Here is a 17,409-nt window from a genome sequence, read left to right as displayed (position 1 = left end):
TTCTGTTCACTCTCCAGTCATGACCACCCTAAACGCAACTGCTGGTTGGAATTAGGATCAGGGAGTGGAGATGGGAGAGTGAGGGAAGGGAGGCTTGATAGAAAGAACTAACATATTACAGCTTAGGAGATAAGAAGTTTTAACATTTTTACTCATCATTCCAAGATTGGGTTTATAAAAAAGAAACTCTGTAGTTTGTTTGTGATACTTGCATTTTTAACATGAATTAAAGTATTGATTTAGTTTTATTTTTCTTATGATCATGATAAATTAATTTTCATAAAAACTTCAGCCAACTTCCAAAAAGAAAATACTTAATGTACTTTACTTGTTTTAATTTGGGGGGTTTCCCTGATGGCTCCGATGGTAAAGAATCCTCCTGCAATGCGGGAGACCTGGGTTCAATCATGGCCTCAATCAATGGCACCAGTATGACCTTTGCTTCCATTATCCCTTTCTTATAAGGACCCCTGTGATTACAGTGGACCCACCTGGAAAAGCCAGGATAATCCTTAAAATAATTACATCTGCGAGTCCTTTTGTCAGGTAAGGTAACAGGTTCTGGGATTTGGACATGGACAACTTTGTAAGAACATTATTTCACATACCACACAGAGAAGGCACCAAATGATCGTAGGAGACACTAACAATTTCCACCAGGGTTAACTGCCGTCTTATTGTGACAGATGATGCAATGGTGTTCCGATCATCAGCAATGTTCTCTTGGATAGAAAGAAATGGAAGTCACTCACCTGCCTCTAGACAGTCATTGGTTCACTTATCCATAAGTCTTATTGAACAATAACCTGAAGCAATGGAAGAAGTTGTTTCTTCACAAGAAGTTTATAATCTACTATAAGTTAAAAGGTATGCAGATAAGTAATCATAAGAGAAGGCAAAGCGGTAAGTGCCCTAGGAAGTGAATCAAGTGATTCAGGAAATAGGGGACAAAGCGCACACTGATCTGGGTTAGCAGTGAAGGCTTTATTTTTTTTTTAATTTCTTTATTTAGTAAGTACTTATGCAGTTGTTACTTTATTCCAGACAACAATTTACATATTTTCAAAAATTACTTGTTTAGCTCTTATAACAACCCTTTCTAAAATATTATTTTTATACCTATTTCACAGATGAGGGAGTTGAGCCACAAATATGTTAAAAAGTAAAATAAAGTCATACCCAGAAAGAGGTCTGAGCCCAGGCATTCTAACTCCAGATTCTCTTCTTAACCACTACCCTAAGCTGCCCCTTAGAGAGGGCCATCAGAGCCAGGCTTTTTCAAGCACTGTATTAAAAGGTTTGTGAGTGGAGAAGACAAAAAACATTCTGGTTATAAAAAAGTGGCTTATTTGAAAGCAGGAAAGCAACTGTTCAGCTAAATATCATAATTCAGTTATCTTAAAGAGTAAGGAGATACATAGCTGTATGTAATGTGTACCCACACATTTACAGATGAACAAAACTCCAAACCATTGGGCCATGCCACCTACCCCAGGGCATCTTAAACTTTCAAGTCTCCTTAACCTGAATCTCTAGTTGAGCATAAATATGAAGCCCATAAAACCTTGGTTTGAAGAATTTTGGTTTACTAGCAATTATCTGTCAGGTTATGTAGGTTACTTCAGGTCTGGAAATTCCTCTCTTTGTATATGTTTTTCTCATCATAAGAATTACTAAAGCATATTACTATATAGCTTCATGATACCAAAGGGCAAAACAGTCAAGCGGTAAAGAGCTTCAGAATCAGACATACCTGGATTTGAATCACAGTTCTGCTCATTCCTAGTTGTATCAACATATTTGTCTCCTTTATCCTAAGTTTCTCCATCTTAGGAGAAATGAGAGTAGAAGCAATTCCCACTTCTTCAAATAGGGGTTATAAGTATTAAAGACTGCATATTGAAACACATAATACAGACTATTAATTACTCAGTAAATGCTAGCTACTATTAGCCAATCATTTGATATTTACATTGACATAATGTGGCAGGAATTAGATTGGGAGGTATTCATAACACAGCAAACTGAAAATTTCAATGCAGAAGAAAGATTATTTTTTAACAACGATTTCTAAAAAATGGCAGCAAGGTATACCAGTTAGAAAAAAAGATTTTGGAATAAGAAAAGACTAGTTGAAATTCATGACTTTGCATACTTACAGCTATCTGACTCAGAGTGTATTAATTAGCTTTCTGAATCTATTCTTTCCATCTGAATAAAATAATATAAATAAAACTGTATAATCAATGCATTATACATAAAAAAACTATTAATAATATATCACCATAAATTCAACTTTGTTTAACAATTCTAACTGGATTCCTGTTATATCTTTCTAAATGCTATTTGTGATAAAAAATTCAAAAGTAGTAACAAAGATAGAGGAATAGCCCATTAGTGGAATATCAATGTTAGATCAATAATTTACTAATGGTTTCAAGAGAACACATCTAGTTATTTTACATTGGGCCACAACTCTTTTTTGACAAAAAGAAAAACTCACATTGCATTTTTCAATATATAAGTTTATGCCTGAATTCACCTATTTGGCTTTGATAAAAGCAGTCAAATCATTGTTTGGAAACAACTGTTTCCAAAAAATACAAATTTAAAATAATAAAAATAATATAGTGCCCAGTTTCCTTTAAAAAAGAATGAAATGAAGTCATTTGCAGCAATGTGGATGGACCTAGAGATGGTCATACTGAGTGAAGTAAGTCAAACAGAGAAAGACAAATGTTATATGATACCACTTATACAAGGAATCTAAAACTGGTACAAATAGACTTATTTACAAACAGAAATAGACCCACAGATATAGAAAACAAACTAAGGGTTACCATGGGGGAAGGTTGGGAGAGAAATAAATTGGGAGATTGGGATAGACATATACACAAGGAAATCAAAGCAGTCAATCCTGAAAGAAATCAATTCTAAATATTCGTTGGAAAGGCTGATGCTGAAGCTGAAGCCTCAATACTTTGGCCACCTGATGCGAAGAGCAGACTCATTGGAAAAGACCTTGATGCTTGGAAGGATTGAGGGCAGAAGAAAAGGTTGACAGAGGATGAGATGGTTGGATAGCATCATCGACTCAATGGACATGAGTTTGAGGAAATCCCAGGAGATAAAGTGAAGGGCAGGGAAGTTTGGCGTGCTGCAGTCCATGGAGTCACAGAGAGTTGGAAACGACTGAGTGACCGAACAACAATTATATATAAAATAGATAACTAATAGGAACCTACTGTATACCACACAGAACTCTACTCAATTCTCTGTAATGGCCTATGTGGGAACAGAATCTAGAAAAGAGTATATATATGTATCACTGACTCACTTTGCTATATACCTGAAACTAACACAACATTGTAAATCAACTATACCCCAATAAAAATTAATTTTAAAAATAAATTGGATTTTTATAATTTATTTACATAGTCTAATTAATAGTTGTTGACTGAATCAAGTCAGTTTGGAAAATTTAGTACATTTCCTGGCATCTGTTCTAGAGTCATTGCTTACTAAAGCTGCACTTTTACAGCAGGAGGGGAAATTATTATAAAGTTAATTGATAAACTAAGCATTTCCACCAGAAGGAATGAGCTGATTTTACAACAGCAAATGGGTCTGAAAAATTTAAAGTACATATTCAGGGAGTCCCAGATTTATAGGTACAGCCTTCTTGATACCAATTATTTCAGCAAGGATTTATTGAAGAACTCTTAGTGCCAAGCACTTTAAAAGAAGCAGCACATTTAACTGACAAATTAAAACCTATGAGAGATAGTTTATTTCACACACACCCATTTTCCAGATGAATAAAATCAGGTTTACATGAGTTAGAAAGTTTTGTTCAAGTCATATCATTGGTAAGTGGCAGATATGGGACTTGAATTCATATATGGGCAATTCTAAATGTTATACTTTTAACTTCTATTTTTACTATCTTTACAGATAAGCACAGAAAATATCTATTCTCGTATACTTTCCATAAATATTACTTTTATCTTTCAGAGCACATCGGATGCTCCTTGCTTCTACCTTTGCCATTTTCTCCATCACCAGGATGCCCTCACCATTGTCATAGGCTAGGCTCTTCTACTCCTCCCAATCTCCCAGACTCTCAACCATGGCACCCCTCCCATTCATCCTCTTGCTTGGCTCCCTCTACTCTTTCACTGCATCCATGCGGTACTGAACATATGGAGAAAGGTGCCCTGGGAGAGAAGAGCAAAGTAATTCCTTCTTTCTCCACTGAAAGCCCCAACACACTAATTTTGGACGCTGCATAGCAACTTTGATAAAATGACTAGGATTTTCTCTGAAAAATAGATTTTCAAAATCTCATTTAATACATTTACATACTCAAAAAATTCCCTATTTTTAAATCAATTTTAATCATTTTTATTTAATTCTAAGAGATAACTACAGTATAACCAAAGGAATGACACTTTTAAATTTTATTTTTTCTTTGGAGCTTTCAACAAGACCCATTAAGATAGAGAGGAAAATATGATCAATAAGTAGTCTATATTGGTGTCTCAAATATTTTATTAGTGTTAGTCACCCTAACCCTAACCCTAAATATTTTAGTCACAAATATATTGGTGACTCAAATAGATCAAATGTTTTAAGGATCATTTTCCATAGAAGGTCTAAGTTGAAAAGGAGTTGTGGAGAAAAAGAAGAAGGAAGATAACTCTTAGAGTGAGAATAAAGGTTAAATTAGAGAGCAAAGGTGAAAGGAAAATGAAAAATATGAAAGATTAGATAGCAGAAAATATAGATTTGAAAAATACTGAAGATAAAAAATCAAAAATATGGAAGATTTGAAAGCAGCAGACAACTTCCAAAGGAACAGTATAATATACCATTCCACAGCCATTGACTGAATCTGTTATCATTATGCACCAGATCTCAAATTCAAATCTCAGTTCTTTCCTTAATAGGCTTCCAAGCATGAAGGCTGTGAATCTTTTAGGGCCTCAGCTTCATGCGTTAGAAAGTTTCAGTAAAGACCAAATGAAACAGTATTTTGCACACATTGCAAACTGGGCTTTGCAAGAGGATATGGATACAAAGAAGGTTATGGTTACAGAAGATTACAGAAGGTTCAAAAAGCCACAGGATAAACATAGCACATCCATTGAGCAACAACCTGTTTAAAATATTGTCTATATGTTTAAAAGGATATCCATACTTGGAAGTAGCAAGCAAAATTTTACTTTTTATTCAGATTACACACGTACCTTTAAAAAAGTTATTGCATATGAAGTAGTCCAAATATAACTTGACCTAATAAACACTATTTGATACCTTAGAGAAAATTAAATGTCCTCTGAGCTTTTAAAAAGCATTAGAGGTTTACAGCAAAATACATTTCAGAAACATGGTATGTTGTATCTTACAATGCACATTACATTTAAGGCACTGAAGAATCCTACAGTAAGAAAACTTCTTTAATGTATTCAACTTCAACATAATCGGTATATTTACTCATGAAATTCTACTCTTCTTTGAAATACCTATTAATAATTCTATGTACACTAGTGTCTTGGGGAAAACTTTAGTAAGCTGTTCTGAGAGCTTTCTCATCAGCTACCATAAATACTCCTCTTTCTCTGGGAACACACAATTGGAATTCTCAATAAATATCTTACACAGAACTTTTTGAACATAACTCACATGTAAGGTAAGAACAATTTTTTATGTGACATGATTTTTCTAAGAACTGGACCCTTTCATAATGTAATCTATGACCATAATGGGGAAGGGACATTTCTATATACATTTTCTATATGGAAAGATTAAATAGCTCCCATCTTACATAAAGTTTATAATTTTCCTTACAAACTGTAGTGCATTTTTTTTGAAAAAATTAAGTGCCTCATTTAGATACTGAATGATTATACAAGGATCATTGTATAATAAACTATATAAACTGTATATTATTATATAATAGACTATACAATATCATTATTCAATCATTTATATAACTATTAAAATAAAGTCTGTGATTCAAATATTACAATATATGTAATTTTATTATTTCTCTGGGAACATTCACCAAAAAACTTCTAAAGTCTTTAAAGTTCCTATCATTTTTTTTTTTAATTTTATTGGAGTATAGTTGATTTACAATGTTGCATTAGTTTCATGTGTATAACAGAGTCAGTTACACATATACATGTGGTGGTTTAGTTGCTAAGTCGTGTCCGACTCGTGCAACCCCATGGACTGTAGCCTGCCAGGCTCCTCTGTCCATGGGATTCTCCAGGCAAGAATACTGGAGTGGGTTGCCATTTCCTTCTCTGGGGGATCTTCCTGACCCAGGAGTCGAACCCCAGTCTCCTGCATTGCAGGCAGATTCTTTATCGACTGAGCTACATGGGAGCCTCAGGTATACATATATCTACTCATATACATATATCTACACATATACATATATCTATTCATTTTTAGCTTATTTTCCTATTATAGGTAATTACAGAGTAGAGTTCCCTGTACTATACATTAGGTCCTTATTAGTTATCTACTTTATATGTCAATCCGAATCTCCCAATTTTTCCATCCCCACTTTTCTGCTTGGTAATCATAAATTTATTTTCTACCTCTGTGATGCCTAGTATTTTAATAGTCATTGCTTCTGTAAGGACAAACAGAGGACACAAAAAGTGTACTGACATAAGTTTATAGGGCATTCATATAAGCTTACTATCTGACTAAATGAGAGAAAAAGAACTGAATTATTTATTTATTTTAATTTTTTTTTAAGAACTGAATTATTTAAATTCTCACCTCATCACTTCATCAAAATTATACTCTACTAACTTAAATAGAACTTCTAAGTTGTTACAGAATAATCAAATTTCCAAATACTGAATCTTCTATATCAAAATTTATACTCTCCTACACACACAAAAAAAGTTTTAATTAATAATCCCAAGCGAGAGCTTGAGTATATAAATTAACATGCTGGTTAATTTTTTTAAAACTTTTCAGATCTTCCATATTTGAATATACCAGTTTGCATGAAAATATGTCAGTCTCGGCACTCTTAGAATCAGTTATACAAATAAAGAGATCTTTTGTATGTTTTATATGATAGTCACCTTGAATGAAGGGAGAAGGAAATGGCAACCCACTCCAGTATTCTTGCCTAGAGAATCCTGTGGACAGAGAAGCCTTGTGGGCTGCTGTCCATAGGGTCACGCAGTCGGACATGACTGAAGCGACTTAGCATGCATGCATGCATTGGAGAAGGAAATGGCAACCCACTCCAGTATTCTTGCCTGGAGAATTCCAGGGACAGAGGAGCCTGGTGGGCTGCCATCTATAGGGTCGCACAGAGTCGGACACGACTGAAGCGACTTAGCAGCAGCACCTTGAATGACATCAAAGCAAAATTTTCCATTTAAGCTTTATGGTTAGATAGCAATTTAATCCTCAGTGTAAGAATCTGCAACTTCACAGTCTCCTGAGACACTGGTTATTATTTTCTCTCACTGTATTACTTTCAATGAAAACAATGACTCAGGCAATGCTGATTTAAAATATTTAGCAATCCAGAAACATATATATTATCATATGTAAATACATAGCTTGTGGGAAGTTGCTATATAACACAGGGAGCTCAACCAGTGCTCTCTGACAACCTAGAGATGTAGGATGGCTTGGGGTGGGAAGCAGGTTCAAGAGAGAGGGGATATATGTACTTAGGGCTGATTCACACTGTAGCATGATAGAAATCAACACAACATTATAAAGCAATAATTCTCCAATTAAAAGTAAATTAAAAAGAACAAAAGAATTAAATAAAAAGCAGTAGTTTAGGGAAATACAAAATAAAAGAACACTGTTAATATATAATTGGGACAATTCTATTTATCCTAATCAGGATAAGGATTATTAGAAGAACAGAGATTATTAGAAGAAGTATAAATGTAACATTTAACATTTAACATTAATAATAAAATCATTTATCTAATTAAAATTTAGTAATTCAGGTATTATAAGTTAAATTTCCTCTATTAAAAATGATGTTAATTCAATGGAATTAGATTCCACATATAAATGAGATCATGCAGTTTTTTGTTTTCCCTTTGTATCTGGCTTATTTCACTTAGCATAAAGCCCTCCAGGTTCACCATGTTGTTGCAAATGGGAAGATCTCCCTTTCTTTAAAGGCTGAATAATATTCCTCTGTTTGTGTGTGCATCAGAATTTCTTCATTCATTCATTAACTGAGGAACATGCAGGTGTTTCCATATCTTAGTTATTATGAATAATGCTGCAATGAACATGGGAGTGCAAATATCTCTTTATGATACAGATTTCATTTTCTTTGGGTATATGTATAGAAGTTGGATTGCTGAAATATGTAGAAGCAGAGTGTAGAATGGTGGCCAACATAGGAGATGCTGGTTAAACGGTACAAAGCTGCAGTTATATAAGGTGAAGAGATCTAATGTACTGCATGATGACTAAAGTTAACAATAATGTATTGAATACTGGAAATTTGCTTAAAGGGCAAACTCAGGTTCTTTCATCACACACAGACAAATGGTGACTACATGAGGAGATGATGTTAATTATCTTAGCTGGTGTAATCATTTCACTATATATGTATATTAAATCATTATGTTGCATACCTTAAATATATACAAATTTATTTAAAAATAAAATACACTAAAAGATGGTAGGTTTTTTGTATTCAATGCTCTGGCAACAATTTATTCATTTAAAATCATCTCTACATGACTGGAATCAAATAAAGAATAATTTCAGAAAGATAAAACTCCAACAGTTTTAGGAAGACAAATTGTTTTTAAGCACATTTAAACGATCCATTCAATCATTGAAAGTCCTAATTATTCTACTTACATCCTTTCAAATGTATTATAAGTTAGTTTCAAATCTGCTAATATGGATTTTCTCAAACTGGAAGGAGATATAGTTTTAATTAAATAAATTAACTTTTTAAAAAATTCAGACTTCGTAACAACTCAGATTTTCATTCTTCTTTATTACTTCTACATAGGAAAACTTGGCACACGTGTTCCTTATATTAAATATATATTATTTGTTAATTTATTTCACTTATAATTGTTCTTAAAGCATTAAATACACAATATTATGTGTATTTCATGTAATACAATTCACACAATAACTGAAGTGTTAATTTCTTACACATAGCATTAAAATCTATCAGGAAAGATCACAGGATCTTATGAATTATTAGCTATTTTGAGACTACCATCAGAAACACTGGAAATAAAGTAGTTCATAATAATATGTTATACTACACTAACAATAGTGATTGACATTAAATATATTAACTTGTGTGCCTCATATTTGAGAATATATTTCAGAAAATGTAGAATAAGGAATATTCCTATAATAAATCTTGTCACATCTACTTAAACCTAAGATTTTTCTCAAAATATTATTACTAAGATTAATCTCAAAGTACATTAGTTCTAAAATTAAAAATTAAACATTGTAACTATATTTTTGATTCTAGTCAGAATATTTAACATCAAATATACTCTTCTAATAAGTTTTCAAGTGTACAATACAGAATTTTTAACTATAGGCACAGTGTTCACCAGAGAACCTAGTCATGTTGGATAACTGAAACATTATATACATGGATTAGCAAATGCCCACATCATGCTTGATCCTTCTTGATCCCATTTATGAGGTATGAGGTGTCTAAAATGGTCAGACACACAGGAAAAGAGAGTAGGCTGGTGATTTCCAGAGGATGGGGCAAAGAGGAAATAGGGGTTGGATAAACTATGCTTAAAGTACCAAGGGAACATTTCATGGAAAGATTGGCTCAATAAAGGACATAAATGGTAGGGACCTAACAGAAGCAGAAGATATTAAGAACAGGTGGCAAGAATACACAGAAGAACTATACAAAAAAAAATCTTCACAACGCAGATAATCACAAAGGTGTGATCACTCACCTAGAGCCAGACATCCTGGAATGTGAAGTCAAGTGGGCCTTAGAAAGCATCACTATGAACAAACTAGTGGAGGTGATGGAATTTCAGTTGAGCTCTTTCAAATCCTAAAGATGATGCTGTGAAAGTGCTGCACTCAATATTCCAGCAAATGTGGAAAACTCAGCTGTGGCCACATGACTGGAAAAGGTCAGTTTTTATTCCAATCCCAAAGAAAGGCAATGCCAAAGAATGTTCAAACTACCGCACAATTGCACTCATCTCACACACTAGTAAAGCAATGCTCAAAATTCTCCAGCCAGGCTTCAACAATACGTGAACCATGAATTTCCAGATGTTCAAGCTGGTTTTAGAAAAGGCAGGATAACCAGAGATTAAATTGCCAACATCCACTGGATCATCAAAAAAGCAAGAGAGTTCCAGAAAAACATCTATTTCTGCTTTATTGACTATGCCAAAGCCTTTGACTATGTGGATCACAAAAAACTCTGGAAAATTCTATAAGAGATAGGAATACCAGACCACCTGACCTGCCTCTTGAGAAACCTGTATGCAGATCAGGAAGCAACAGGTAGAACTGGACATGGAACAACAGACTGGTTCCAAATAGGAAAAGGAGTACGTCAAGGTTGTATATTGTCACCCTGCTTATTTAACTTATATGCAGAGTACATCATGAGAAATGCTGGGCTTGAGGAAGCACAAGCTGGAATCAAGATTGCCAGGAGAAATATCAATAACCTCAGATATGCAGATGACACCACCCTTATGGCAGAAAGTGAAGAAGAACGAAAGAACCTCTTGATGAAAGTGAAAGGGGAGAGTGAAAAAGTTGGCTTAAAGCTCAACATTCAGAAAACTAAGATTATGACATCTGGTCCTATCACTCCATGGCAGATAGATGGGCAAATAGTGGCAGACTTTATTTTTTGAGGCTCCAAAATCACTGCAGATGGTGACTACAGCCATGAAATTAAAAGACGCTTGCTCCTTGGAAGAAAAGTTATGACCCACCTAGAAAGCATATTAAAAAGCAGAGACATTACTTTGCCAACAAAGGTCCTTCTAGGCAAGGCTATGGTTTTTCCAGTAGTCATGATGGATGTGATAGTTGGACTGTAAAGGAAGCTGAGCACCGAAGAATTGATGCTTTTGAACTGTGGTGTTGGAGAAGACTCTTGAGAGTCCCTTGGACTGCTGGGAGATCGAACCAGTCCATCCTAAAGGAGATCAGTCTTGGGTGTTCATTGGAAGGACTGATGTTGAAGCTGAAACTCCAATATTTTGGCCACCTGATGCAAAGAACTGACTCATTGGAAAAGACCCTGATGCTGGGAAAGATTGAGAGCAGGAGGAGAAGGGGACAACAGAGGATGAAATGGTTGGATGGTATCACCAACTCAATGGAGATGAGTTTGGGTAAGCTCCGGGAGTTGGTGATGGACAGGGAGGCCTGGCTTGCTGCGGTTCATGGGGTCGCATAGAGTCGGACATGACTGAGCGACTGAACTGAACTGAAGTACAAGTTGAATCCGTAGTAGTCAATTATTGTCTCTAACAAATAATAATAAACTAGTGATTTCTTTTCAGCGATCATTAGAATCAGAGGAGCAAGGAAACATGCACTCTCAGGCATTATGGACACATATTCAAAAAATCAGCTAAGTTGAGAAAAAAAGAAATCCAGGTTTTGTGTTACAGCAGATAAATACATTAAAAATATCTTTTTAATAAAACCAATACATCTAAAATCATTCCATGTAGACAATATTATTCAAAATATACTTATTTAGGTAAATTCTATAAATTATATCAACCATACAGAGTGATGACTCGGGCTCATAAGAAAACTGGCAAAAACTATTACAATATTGTAAAGTAATTAGCCCCCAACTAAAATAAATAAATTTATAAAAAAAAAAAAAAAAAGAAAACTGGATCTAAAAAAGAAAAATTATTTAAATATAACTACAAGCATCTGAATGAATAGATTTAAAATATAGAAACTTATTTTGTAAAATATATATATATGTATAACATCTGTTTCTTTAGTTCATCATCAGATTTCAAATCAACTTGAGTTAAGTTCCACTAAAGTAGCCTTAAAGATGATCGTTAAAGATATATCAATTATTTTTATTTTCTCACATGAAAAATAAAGTGAGATTTTTCACTGAGATGTTCTATTAGGCAGGGTAGGCTAAGTTATGCTTCAGTTACAAAAAAATTAAACCACAAGACTTATGCCCTGCCTATTGCTTATACTTCATGTCCACTAGAAGCTAGCTAGAGCTCTGCTGTTAATCAGCCTTGTGTGTGTTCCTATTGTGGTAGTCCTTTTCACCCAGGCCAAAGATTCTAAGACTCCCCATGAATGCCTGAAACTGCAAATAGTAGGATAGTACTGAGCCCTATATCTACTGTGATACTTTCTATACATACATACCCACGATAAAGTTTAATTTATAAATTAGACATAGCGAAAGTTATTAACAATTAATAATAAGAAGAACAATTAAAACAACATAATGGAATAAAACGTATGAATATGGTCTCTCTCCACAAACATCTTACTGTCCTCACCCTTCTTCTTTTGATGATGAGAAATGTCTGCCGCATGAGATGAAGTGAGACTACTACTGACCTTCTATTATACATTAAGAGGATCATCCACTTCCACTGATTCTGGATCATTGAGCAGTGATGATGCTTAATGGCTTGCTGTCCAGGGCTAGTGGATGTTGACGTTTGGGGATCCTCGGAAGGATGGAGCAAGACAGTGCTACTTTCATCAAACTACTCAGAATGGTGCAGCATTTAAAACTTATGAATTCTATTTTCTGGAATTTTCCATTTAATATTTTCGGACTAAGGTTGTTGGTGGTTTAGTCGCTAAGTCGTGTCTAACTCTTGTGACACAATGGACTATAGCTTGTCAGGCTCCTCTGTACATGGGATTCTCCAGGCAAGAATAATGGAGTGGGTTGCCATTTCCTTCTGCAGGGGATCTTCCCAACCCAGGAACTGAACCCGGGTCTCCTGCATGGCAGGCAAATTCTTTACTGACTGAGCTATGAGAGAAGTTATCTCAGCAACAATTGTATAGCAGTTTCACGACTACAAGGACTAAGGTTGACCTTGGGTAACTGAAACCATGGGAAGTGAAATGTGGTTAAGAGAGAACTATTGTGATTTGATCTGTGCAGTAAGGTTGAGTTTCAAATAGCCTCAAATTGTTTTCAGTATTTTATTTTACATTGCTTTCAAATAATGTATTGGCAATGTTTTCATATTGAAATAATAGCTGATATTCAATAAACATTTTCAATATTGTTTCAAATTGTTTAAAATATTTATATATTATTTTAATTTTATTTTATTTACTTTGTAACTGAGAAGTAAATGCCTTATTTTGTGGGCTCTCTCTATTCCCTTTCGTTACTACTGAAAGCTGGTCAGTAATTTTCTCATCTTTTCTTTCTTGGGCTTCCCTTGTGGCCCAGTGGAGATACAGGGTCAGTCCCTTGGTTGGGAAGATCCCCTGGAGAAGAAAATGGCAACTCACTTCAGTATTCTTGCCAGGAAAGTCCCATGGACAGAGGAGCCTGGTGGGCTACGACCCATGGGATCATAGAGTCAGATACTACTGAAGTGACTAAGCACATCTCTTTCTTATAATGCATTGCCAAATGTAGCCAACAGCAATCAACACACACACCTAATACTCACTGTATATCCCAATTTCTTACCACAGGGCTGCAGGGTCATTAGGTATTGACTTGCATTCCAGATTATCTCAGTAACAACTGTATAACAGTTTCATGACTATATAGACAGATTTTCATGTTTCCAACACACAAGAATCATTTATTTGCTATCTGCCAGTCAGGCCTTAAAAAAAAAAAAAACACTGCTATTTGAGTGCTTTTCCCCTTGTGGCAGCATTTATTTTTATATCAGTCAGTTTACCAGGTTAAGACCGAGAACAATCTACTCCAAAATACTTAATGAGTTAAAGATTAATTTTTCGTCACGTTATATGTCCTTTGCAGGTCAGCTGGTATCTGTGCTCTGTATCATTCTCACTCTGGGACCTAGGCTGGCAAAGAATCCATTTCCTGAAATCCTGCTGGTCACAGCTACAGAGAAGATAAAGTGTAGTGGGTCACATCCTGGTTCAGTAGAGAATTGCTTCACTACAGAAATAACACAAGTTAATTCTGTTCACATTTCATTGTTCAAAGCAGTCCACATGACCATTCTCCAATGCAAGGTGGCTAGGGAAGGAAAGCCAGGTATAACTGATGAACAGCGCTTATGACTTCTACATACATTATTTGAATCAAAGTTGTGTGATACAGTTGAAAATGAGAAGCAGACTTTCTAAGAGAACCTTTAGGTGCAAATAAGTGCATACAAGCAGTATTGCAGGCATTCTAGTGCATGATGACCTGATACACCGAGCACACCAACAGAGAGCTTCCTTGCACTAAAAGGCACAGAAGTCTAATGATAAATTCATTATCCCATCCACACTTGAATTCCTTTTACATTAAAGCTAGTCGCACATACCAAGCATTCTAGAGGAAGCCATTAAAACATCATTTTTATGCCTTACAGTATTTATATAGAATGGCACTGTTTATCACATAATATTGTTAATGCCTTAGAAAATAAGAGTATAAACTACAGTTTTACCTCCTTTGATTATATCTGTCTGAAAATATTCTTGACTATCTCATAAGGAGATCATACTCATATACAAATTACTTGCATAACAATTGACTGTATGTGAAAGCAAGGGCAATGAGATTTATTTTCAGCAACATGAAAAATAAACATAAAGGTGCATTCTGGACATGGGTATATTGTAGTTTCTACTCAGGGTCAGCATTTTAGTGTCCCAGGGCCTTGTCAGAGTCACTCTATCGTGGCCTTTGCTACTGAGAGATAGGAATGGAGAGTTCCATTTGATTTATTTGTATTATGAGGTATTGCTGATTTACAATATTATTTTAGTTTCAGGTATACAACACAATGATTCAATATTTTTATAGATATACTCATTTAAAGTTATAAAATACTAGCAACAGTCCCTGTGCTGTGCAATGGATCCTTATAGATTATTTTATAGACAGTAGTTTGTAGCCCTTACCTCTACCTTGCCCCTTTTCCTTTCCCTGACCACACTGGTAATCGCTAGTTTGTTCTCTACAAGTCTGTTCATGTTTTTCTAATATTCATTAGTTTTTTTTCATTTTTTAGAGTCCACATATAAGTGATAACACACAGTGTTTGTCTTTCACTGTCTGACTTACTTTGCTAACCATAATACCCTCCAGGTCCAGCCATGTAGTTGCAAACAGTATAATTTCACTGTTTTTTTAATGGCTGAGTAATATTTCTTGCTTATGCATTTGTATAAACTACTTCTCTGTTGATGGACATTTGAGTTGCTTCCCTATATTGGCTACTATACATAAAGCTGCTATGAATATTTCAATTTAGTGTTTTCATTTTCTTTGGATATATTCAGCAGCAGAATTGATGGATAGCTCTACTTTTAGTTTTTTGGGGGAACCTCCATACTTTGGTCTCTATTTTATTTATTTCCTCTCTGATCTTTATTATTTTCTTCTTTCTGCTGACTTTGAGCTTTGTTTGTTCTTTTGCTAATTCTTTACATGGCAGATTAGTTTTGATTATTTAAGATTTTTCTTCTTTCTTGAGATAGACCTGAATTGCTCTAAACTTCGCTCTTTGAATTGCTTTTGCTATGTCTTATAGCTTTGGGAAGGGCTTCCCTTGTGGCTCAGCTGGTAAAGAATCCACCTGCAATGCAGGAGACCTGGGTTTGATCCCCAGGTAGGGAAGATCCCCTGGAGAAGGGAAATGTTACCCACTCCACTATTCTTGCCTGGAGAATCCCATGGACAGAGGAGCCTGGCAGGCTACAGTCCATGTGGTGGCAAAGAGTCAGATATGACTGAGCAACTTTCACTTTCATGGCTTTTTTTTGTTGTTTTTCCCTCCTGTAATTGATTTCTAATTTCATACCATTACGGTCAGGGAAGGAAAAAAAAATGCTTGATATAATTTCCATCCTCTTAAATTTGTTGGGACTTGTTTTGTGTCTTAGAATGTGATATATCATGGAGGAAGAGGGACTAAAGAGAGTAACCAATGAAGGCAGGGACATATGCTGGGACAGTACCAGGTCAACAGTCAGAGGCTGAGACAGCTCCCAAACTACTGCCCCCACGAGCACCAGTAATAGCTGGCTTCACCTATTCAGATTAATTGCAAGGTGCTAGATAACCCTACTTCCCTTAACCTTGATGTCTCCTTGGCAATAGCAGCCTTCACTCTGGTAAGGAGCTGCTCCAGAGCAAGAGAAATCAGAGTAAGTGTTCAACATGGGCCAGAGCACGCGGTGGGATGCTTGCAGGAAACTGGTCAAAATCCTAGGCCGTTCCAGTCTGTTTCTTCTGCCTTGTTCCCAGGAGTAAGCAAGTGTGCATGCTTGCTCTTCATGAAAGAAATCTGGATTTCTTCAGATCTACTGTTAGGCCCACTAGTTTTCACATCACCTAAGGGGACTAGTCTTGCTGGTGTTAAACCTAGGATTAGGATGCCCAACATGTGGTTCAAACCAATAACTCCATAGGGAGGATCTCCAAGCCAAAGTAACCCCCCTCCTTCCTCTCCGAGGGGTACAAGTCCCAAACTAATTGCTTATCTTTCCTTCCTACCTAACTCTGTGTGGTTCTTTCTTTAGTTTTTCTGCCATGTCCAGTGAGAATTGCTCTTCATATAAATGTGTTTTTGCTATGTTCATAGGGGGAGGTAAGTTCAGTGTCCTCCTGTTCCACAATCTTGATTTCCTCTTCCAAAAGTTTCCGATTTAGAGAGTATCCACACTGGTACCTATTGGAAGTACCTGAAGAAACTTTATAGCATGGGCCTAGCAACAACATTGTCAGATTTCACTGGGGTTCAACTACGGAACTACATAATATACTTAACATTGTAAATCAGAAAATGGTAAAGATGGGAAAGTAAGCAAGGGAACATAGAAATAAAAAAAAAAATCTATATTACTACGATTAGATCATATTCTGCATTAAATTGTCAATTTTAAAGCATCTTGCACATCATTTTGTAAGAGTTCTTGTAGGGAAAAGGTGGCACTAGTGGTAAAGACTCAGCCTGCCAATATAGGAGATGCAAGAGACATGGGTTTAATCCCTGGGTCGGAAGATCCCCTGGAGGAGGAAATGGCAACCCACTCCAGTATTCTAGCCATGAAAATTCCATAGACAGAGGAGCCTAGTGTCACAGAGAGTCACATGGAGTTCATTTTACAGTCCATGGAGTCACACAAAAGAGTCAGATTGAGCAACTGAGCAGGTAGGAAAAAGAACTTATCATTTTGTAA

General features: G+C 35.5%; 2 long non-coding RNA genes across 3 annotated transcripts in view; one reads left to right on the top strand and one right to left on the bottom strand.

The window, feature by feature from the left end:
• Positions 1-691, bottom strand: part of LOC145522520 (uncharacterized) — a 231,756-nt gene extending 231,065 nt beyond the window's left edge. The window contains exon 1 of one of the 2 annotated variants that reach the window (XR_014066008.1): positions 609-691. This is a non-coding gene — a long non-coding RNA (uncharacterized LOC145522520). The remainder of the gene's footprint in view (positions 1-608) is intronic. The other variant, XR_014066009.1, reaches the window with a different exon arrangement.
• An 8-nt stretch (positions 692-699) lies between these two features.
• On the top strand, positions 700-14,829 carry LOC145522523 (uncharacterized). Its single transcript, XR_014066011.1, has 2 exons — positions 700-867; positions 14,024-14,829. It is a non-coding gene; the product is annotated as an uncharacterized LOC145522523 (long non-coding RNA).
• The last annotated feature ends 2,580 nt before the right edge of the window (positions 14,830-17,409 follow it).

Source organism: Giraffa tippelskirchi, chromosome 10 (assembly GCF_054371585.1).
Source record: "Giraffa tippelskirchi isolate mGirTip1 chromosome 10, T2T-mGirTip1v1.2.pri, whole genome shotgun sequence".
In the NCBI taxonomy this organism is placed as follows: domain Eukaryota; kingdom Metazoa; phylum Chordata; class Mammalia; order Artiodactyla; family Giraffidae; genus Giraffa; species Giraffa tippelskirchi.
The sequence above is the reverse complement of the archived record's forward strand: the minus strand, read 5'-3'. Positions and strand labels throughout refer to the sequence as shown.